This window comes from Leptidea sinapis, chromosome 9 (assembly GCF_905404315.1).
Source record: "Leptidea sinapis chromosome 9, ilLepSina1.1, whole genome shotgun sequence".
Lineage (NCBI taxonomy): Eukaryota > Metazoa > Arthropoda > Insecta > Lepidoptera > Pieridae > Leptidea > Leptidea sinapis.
In genome coordinates this window covers 4,823,447-4,832,674 of record NC_066273.1, presented here as the reverse complement: position 1 = coordinate 4,832,674, position 9,228 = coordinate 4,823,447, and positions in this window count along the sequence as shown.

Here is a 9,228-nt window from a genome sequence, read left to right as displayed (position 1 = left end):
CTACCAAGACTCCAGGTCTAGATCATAAAGGCCTGGCTCATACTGTCATAGCTCAAACCTAGCACAGTATAAATTTGCTGACACTTAATTTTTATCAGTTGCAGCCAGATGTCGTATGATATCTATATTAGTTTTTGCAACAGCTGTCGCTGGATGTTTTTCACAAAAATCGTCGCACATTTCATTACCAAATACCGGTCCAGATTTTTTTTAACGAAAATAAGGGACGAGAGGAGCATGACGTTCAGGTGATGGTAATTCATACGCTCAGCCCATTACAATAATAATAATAATAATATTATCATTTATTTAAGGCCATAGCCCATATAATGTTAGTAAAATCTTATTCTAGGGTTAGTAACACATTAAATACATTTATTTTAACACTTTAATTGTAACAGCCAAAGTCTGTTCATTCGAAAAATTCATTTTGAAATTATTCATTACATTTAGAACAATATTTCAACTTTTACTAATGCGGTCTCTGAGAGAAATAATATTTTTTATAATTACTGAATAAAAATCATTAGCCCTTTACAATGCATACATCAAGGAAGCGATACAATAACGCGGCAGACCCATAAACATTCTTAATGCGTTGCTTTATTGAACTCTTAAGATGTTCATGGCATTAAGCGTATAATTAACCCACAGATTGCTTGAATGCAGTGCCGCTCAGATTCATGAAAAACCTCAAAAATTCTGAGGGGCACTACAATTGCGTCACTCAAACTGTAAACTCACCTTGAGACATAAGATGTTTCAGTAAGGCCGAAGCATTTTTACCTTATCTCTCCATGATAATGTCCGTGATTACCATACGAGTCAAAACCGTACAAAAGTGGCTCGTGCTATGCAATTTTTTTGTAATGAAATAGGAGGAAAATGAAACGTGGTTATTATTGATTTTTAAAGAATAAGTGATTATCATCACCCACACTCTCCTGCAACACCTGGCAAGAACATGGCTTGCCTTTTAGGGAGTAGTGCGAGCTTTGAAAGAATCCAAATGTCGCATCGTCCTAATTAACTGTGAAAAAAAGATTTTCAACGGTACAGTTTTGTTGTAAGTAGCAGAAAGTTCCTTAAAAACCGCACTGCGGTGGAATGCCACAGATTCAGATGGTGAGCTCGATATTAAAGTTAATGGCGTGTGGTGTGAAGTTGCAATTCGGTCGCAGAAATCAGAAAAACTTAAATAATTGTATTTTTTTTAAGTGTCGCCGTTATTTTTTCATATAAATCTCCATAAATATCCAAATAAGTACAAGAGTAGTAATTGAGATCAAAAATAACTGTGAAGAAATTTAGAGAAAAAATAAATTTACGAGATTTTATGAGTGACTATGCATATTCCGTTTCATGAGTGAGACTCGGAGTTAATTTAAATGCAACTGAACGTTATTATAATATTGTTTTCCTTTAATATTAGTTACCACTGAACGAGGACAGATATGACATTTTTCATATAAGTTGTCGGAGATAAGCGAACAGCAGTGATTACTCGCTATTACAAACAGGCCATTAGAAGAGTGGTTGATAAAAATAATGTAATGGAAGATAAAAGTATTTCCTGGCAAAACTAACCTTGAATCGCATTTTGTTTGTAATATAGGTTTCGTTTTCGTTTTCGTTTTTCCATTAAGGCGAAGAGTAACCAGAAAACACGCTACCATGGTATTTTTAGACAAGTTTTGTGGTGAAAGTATAGCATTTCGAGCTATGCACACTACTTAATCCTGTTACACATATCCTTAAGTCTCATTTGTAGGTTGCTAATACTTGCTGGTGGTTATAGTTAACACTGCCCAGCCTTTTTGAACTACCACTTTTCTTTAAAGTTAAACAAGTTTGTTGGCATGGCGTGACGCATTTTTTTGGTACTTCTCTCATAAAAGTTATTCTTATAGCTTGTATTTTTTTGTGTAGGTTCATTTATTTAGATTAGTAGTGAATAACGAGGATTGTAAGCATATAAACTGTTTTCCACGCAAGAATTTTGAAAATATTGGCTTTGTTACATAGATGGCGGGCCGGCAGTCGTGAACTCAAATCGCTCATTAGTGTCGCCTTAAGATTTCAAGTGTCATGCCAGAATTTTGCGAGTCAATATCTTCTGATGATGCCTCATGTATAAGCGAAATATGTGTCGAGTTGGTTAAAGCCAACACTTTTCCGAATTAACATTCAATAATTATGAATTTATGCAAAAAAGAAATTTCTTATGTCTCATAAATTTATGCGTAAAACCATAAAATAATCTTTCTAGCTATCTGCCAGTGAAATCCCAAAATCAATCCAGCCGTTTTTGAAATAAGCAGAAACAGATTGATAATAGTTTAAAAAAAACGGGTTGCACTCCAGGTGTGCCCTGAAGTAAAAACATGAACATTAACGTTATGCATTTTGAATATTTCGGAATGGTTAGGCTATAATTTCGCACGAATTGATTTGTTTATCAGTAAAAAAGAACTAGTATTTATGTGGTTAAATACTTGTACAATATTCATTTATTGCGCTATCGCTATTGCGTACACAAAAATGACAATTTATGTAACATAAAAAATTTAACACTTCAGAACTATTATAATTATTTTACCAGCATCATTATCGACACAATAAAACTGATACAATAGGATTATGGTTGCTGAAGTAAGAAACAAAATAATAAAAAACAAAAAAAAATAATAAGTGACAAAGTATAACTATCGACTTCGCCGAATTTACAATGTTACTTTTTGAAGTAACATTCAAAGTCTTTTAAAAATTCACTTATCTTATATGCAGATTATACTTGAGTGTTTCAAAGTGGTGTTTGATTTTCAAAAAGTTTGGCCTTCGGATCTCATTTTGTATGGATTGCCTTTACGAAGATAGCTACTTCCAAATTATATAGCGCAGGTAGTGTAGCGGAGATCATGTATAATGTCGCACCTACTCCCGTATCAGTTAGGAACTTTACTCTTGACAACTAGGTACGATTACCTAGGAATAACAATCCAGTTTATTTATTTATTTTATTATTTAGAGCTGCATTTCCTTACATCTAAACAAATAGATATTTACTTATAAATTATTTTTATTAGTATGTGTTAATATTTCACTATTTTAAATAAAAGTATTTTGGTACTATGATTATTTATTATTTTCGATATAAGCTCGTATTGTAAAGGCCTCCTCCATTAATTTCCATTCGTTCCTCTCTTTCCAATTCTTTTCCCCATCTTTTCTGCTGTTTCTACTATGAGATCGCTCCATCTCTTATTAGGCCTGCCTTGGTTTTGTTTCATATTCATAGGGTACCAGTTCATTACTACTTTGGACCATCTTTCGTGTTTTGTTCTTTGTATATGTTGAGCCCATTTCTATTATAAGCGTAGAAAAGATAAAGCTACATCTTTTGCTTTTGTTTTCTTTCTAATAAGAAACGAATTTCTAATAAGAGACAAAATTAGTAATATCAATATTGTGATATTACTGTTTTTGTCTGTTAGTCTTAGCCATATAACTTCTCTAAATTTTTCTTTCTGACAAACTTTAATTTTCTCCTAGTTTCTTTAAGTTAGAGGCCATGTGTGGCAAGTTTAAGTGAGGTATGACATTAAACAAGTCTCCATAACGTTTGTTTTCAGATAACAAACCAGTTTGGCAGGTCCAATTTCGCGAAAGACGTCACTCGTTGAATTCAACTCGAATGGGCAGCGTTCGGGAAGCTCCGTAAAATCTTCTCGTCACAAATACCGCAGTGTCTGAAAACAAAAGTTTTCAACCAGTATGTGTTTCCAGTGATGACTTACGAAACCCCGACGTGTTCTCTAACTATGAGCCTGAAGAGAACGCTCGCCATGCTCGAAGTTTCCCTGTGAGATCGAATCAGAAATGGGGAAATCCGTATAAGAACCACAGACACATACATAGCTCAGATGTTTGCGAAATTGAAGTAGCAGTGGGCAAGGCACATAGTTCAACAGTCAGATAGCCGGTGGGGTAGTAAAGTCCTTGAATGATGACCACATACCGGAAGACGTAGTGTTCGAAGCCCCCCCCACAAGATGAACCGATGATCTGATCAAGATTGCCGGAATACATTCAGATATGATGTAGACGTCGAAAGACTGATCATAGAAACAGACAGACTACAAGCATAACAATTATGTAGACAAAGTTATTTCAATGAATAAAATACTGGCCACGCCTGCAGTTCTCAATTTATCTTTAGTGCAGCTCTAAAGAGGATTAATTTTCACTAAACCATACAACCTTTGTATACCAGCAATTGTGACTCGTTAGACTATGTAAATTGAAGCGCCACACCCTTTATTAGCAAATAGCAAGTAATATAGCAAGCGCTCTATTAATACGAGTTTAATTCATAGTAAGATTAAATTTAGTTTGAATTAAAAATAGCTTTATCATTGTATTATCTGAATAAAGTAATAAATTGTTTTATTAGGGCCGCTATCCCAAACAATCGCGTAAATAGCGCAAAATTTAAACTATTTCTTAACGGTTTATATATAAAGCTTTTATTTTTACAAATAATAATTATATGATTACAGAATATGAGAAGAAAATTCATTTTTTCTTTACTTTTGTATCTTTAATAGACATTGTGAAAAATCACCGAAATAATTTAACAGATGAAGAATTAGGGGTAATTTAACAATTTTCTTTACAAAAAATGTTATTTTTGTAATGTATTGTGTTTCTAATAAATTAAAAATGCTTCTAATTATGAATTAAAACAATGGCGATCTTGTGCGAGAGAGGTAACCTAGCTCCGCTCGATTCCTCAAGGCCGTTGGTTCGGTCCCCAGCCTTAAGTACATACTTCATGTGTCATATAAATTTATAAGAAATTCGTAAGAAAACTAAAAAATCAAAAAGTATAGACGAAAATGCTGTGTGAGGACAATATTCACGTGCTATGTCCATCCAGGCAGATTAAATAAAATATTTGAAGAGCAGCCACGTGCAGAAATGTATTATGTACATGGACTATTTTGTCCCACTACTACTATTACTATCTACTATTTTCTCACTTAAAATGTGGTTAAAGAACTTTATTCTCATTAAGAACAGAACATATTCACTTACATGAGAAAACAATATAAACAGTAGGTATCTTTTTCGTAGTACTGCGAGTCTATACAAAACAAAGTGGGTAGAAATGAAAAAACCGCGTAAACATTATGATCAACACATGCATTAAGAGCTACTAGATACGGCATGGCACGTCGGGGTAAGTATAGTTTGATTTTTTTTTTTTAAATCGTGCAATAGTTGGACATGCCAGTTTTTAAATATATAAATAGCTGAACACTATGACACTGCAGAGCAGACTCCCGCCACGAAGCCATTGGTAATTCTGCTACTTCTTCGTGTAGTAGGAGTTATCATCCGGCAGACTTAAACTAACTATAGGCTTACTCCCAAACTATCTTTATGCTGGATTCCTGCCTATTAACTTATTTTATAGTTTAAAGAAAAAAGTGACCTGTCATCAAAATGATGACAGATTCTAACCTACAAAATAACAATAGAATTATAGATATTTATAAAATTAAATTTAAGTCACGGACAAATACCTCCACGACGATGGGTCCCGCGCTGGAATACGTTGGATCTTTGAAGGAGGCCTTTGTCCAGTAGTAGATGTCTTCCGACTGATGATGAGTTGAGGAATATTTACTTCATATAAATGTTGTATAAGTGTATAATTAATATAAATTATCGTATATTGGATGCATCAACCTTCGTGAACATGATGGTCGCGATTACAGTCATAATTATTAATCGCATCCAACTAATACAATGATTTATTAACTATAACAGGTCGACCTGGCACTACAAATAGCCATTCACGAATTGAGGCCAAGCCATTGTTCCCTTCCCATAATATTTGAGGGTAGGAGACGACACGGCACATGACGCCGCCACAAGCAATGCCATTTTAGTGAGCATGACGTATCGTGTTATTGCATACACATGATAACTACAAAATTACAAAAAAAAACAAAGCAAGCCTATAAGTACCGCAAGTCACGAACTTATCGTCTGCCTGTTATTTGCAAAACTTATAATTAATTACCTATAATGATTGATTCAGCTGTATAATTTCATTTCTCATAAAAATGAACATAATAATATTATTAAACTTATTATAGTAGCATTACTACTATATTTTATGAAAATACGGGTTATGACGAGCAGGACGTTCAGTTGATGGTGATACGTCCTGCTCATTAAAATGCAGTGCCGCTCAGGATTCTTGAAAAACCCCAAAATTCTGTGCGGCACTACAATTGCGCTCGTCACCTTTAGACATAAGATGTGTCTCATTTGTCCAGTAACTTCACTAGCTACGGCGCCCTTCAGACCGAAACACAATAATGCTTACCCATTACTGCTACACGGCGGAAATAGGCGCCGTTGTGGTACCCATAATCTAACCGGCATCCTGTGCAAAGGAGACTTGTACTAGTAAACTATATACTGGCGTATATAAAAATAAAGGGTGTTTTAGAGAAGAACATCTGTAACAGGGATATGGCAAGATAGAAAAGTAAAGCGAATCTATTATGACTGTAACCGTAAATAGTCAGCAACGCTTGGAATTAGCTCTTTAGTATTTAAATGTAAAACTACTAGCTAACGCCCACATTCATCATCATTATCAGCCGGAAGACATCCACTGCTGGTCAAAGGCCACCCCCAAAGATACAAATAATACAGCTAAAGTGATTTCGTGAAAAGTTTACACATATATGCGAAGATACATTTTCCCCGACCTATCATAAGGACATCTACAAATAGTACACTCTTTCTTCTTTTCTTTCACAAATCTTCATCAAATGTTATACAATGGTACGAAGTCTTGTTAACGTAATTATTAGAACAGTCATCATCATCTGCTGGAAGACATCTACTGCTGGACAAAGGCCTCTCCAAAAGATCTCCATGACGATCGGTCCTGCGCTGCCCTCATCCAACGTATTCCGGCGAGCATTACCAGATCGTCGGTCCATCTTGTGGGGGGCTTACCAACACTGCGTCTTCTGATACGTGGTCACCATTCGAGTACCTTTCTGCCCACCGGCTGGTCATCTGTAAGTCGAGCTATGTGCCCTGCCCACTACCACTTCAGTTTTGGACATTAGCCCAAAGTTTAAATGTTGAATAGACCTAGCATTTTTCTTGGATACGTGTTGATACGATTGAAAAAAAATAAAACGTAGGGAAATAGCTTTACCATACCTAGATTGTGTGACCAAAAATCTCTGCACTAGAAGTATTATTCATCAAAATCGCTGCTAGCGTACCCTCTTAAAGGTGGGAAAAATAACGGTAAAATAAATATTCCGTTACATAGATAAATAGGGGTTAAGCTAATATTACGTGTAGAAAAAGTGTACACCAACCCCTACATCTACAAAATACGAATCGTACATCAAATATGAGTTCATAATATTAGCAATTTCATTCAAATTCTTCCCAAATTGAACATAACAAGGCAATATTGCTTTAAAGGAAGTCATGTAAGTAATTTACTGTCTCTTCCGCATCCGTTTTAAGACAAGATGGAGTAAAACTCGTGTTCAAAAATGCAATCGTGAGTCCCGCATCGCGAATTATAATATGATAAAAAAGAAGACAGAAAATTTATTTACCAGGCTGCTTTGCACCGGATGCCGGCTAGATTATGGGTACCACAACGGCGCCTATTTCTGCCGTGAAGCAGTAATGTGTAAGCAGTAAATATGTGTAAACATTACTGTGTTTCTATCTGAAGGGCGCCGTACCTAGTGAAATTACTGGGCAAATGAGACTTAACATCTTATGTCTCAAAGTGACGAGCGCAGTTGTAGTGCCGCTCAGAATTTTTGAGTTTTTCAATAATTCATCCAGATGTGCGGTACCCTCATTTATTTCAAAAGGTCTCTACACTGTGTACCTCCGGCTCTCACTAACATAGAGGCCTCTGCCATCCGTGTCAGTATGGAGAATCACCAGACGATCACTGTTATTTCAGCTTATCTTTCGCCTAATAAACAAATATTAGATGCGGATATAAATTCATTACTCGGCCACGGGGCTGCAGTTATAGTGTTGGCGATCTTAACGCCAAACACGCCAGTTGGAACAGTAGAGTCACAAATAGAAACGCTTAGCTTTGACAAGGCGTCTAACCATTCCAACATCTTGGTTGGGAAGGCATGTGAGTACACCCCACTTCACCATAGTCTTAACCCACTAAGAAGTCACCGGCACGTCACTGTAGACCCTGATGACGACGTCACCATCGCAAACGTGACACATCACAAACACCGACACAGACGCACACACATCGCCTTCGCAGGCGTAGGCGCGGTCAACCGCAGCAAACCGCTGGCACTCGTCACTCTGACGATGGCCAGGGGTCCGGCAAATTATATACAACCAAGCACACATATTGTTTTGATACCCGACGAGACGTTAGTCCTCGTCCTGTAATCGTTTCACTGCACTCACACTCGCACACGGACTGAATGATGGACTGCCATACACCCACATACACAACCACAAACAATCACAAACACAAACATACATGCACATAAACATTTACACTACTTACTTACATACAAACATACGTTCATAAACACAATATTACACAATACATTACCGCACTCGCCGGTGAGTGTGTTCTTCTTATTTTTCATCTTTCATCATCATTTCTTTCGTCCTATGTCGCTGTAAAAGCCTTCAGGGCTGACAACATAGAGGAGGGTTTTAGTCGGTAGTCCGACATATGGGCCCCGTTTCGGGGTCTCCAATACGAAAATCTATTTACCTCCTCTCCAAATAAAAATAAAAATTGTTAATTAGGCTAGAGACTAGTAATAATAATAAGCGTAAAACGTTTAACGCAACAGTGCTTTCATATCCCCGCCATGGTAGCGTTAACAGTTTAACGCAACCTTGTTGGAAGTTGCATTAGCTTCACTTCAATAGCTTTGCCAAAAATATTACCACTAAAGGGGGATATTTTTCAAAGTCTGTTTTTATGTAATTCAGTCGTCTTTAACGAATATCAAAGGACCTTGCTGCAGAAAAACATAAACAACACGATATCTACTCGACATTAATTCTGTTTACAGTGTCGCTGTAGAGTTTAAACTAATTAAGGGACGATCTCTCAAAGTTGCCACCTTTCGTGACGCCGCTGCTAACAATTAACCGTTGTTTGTG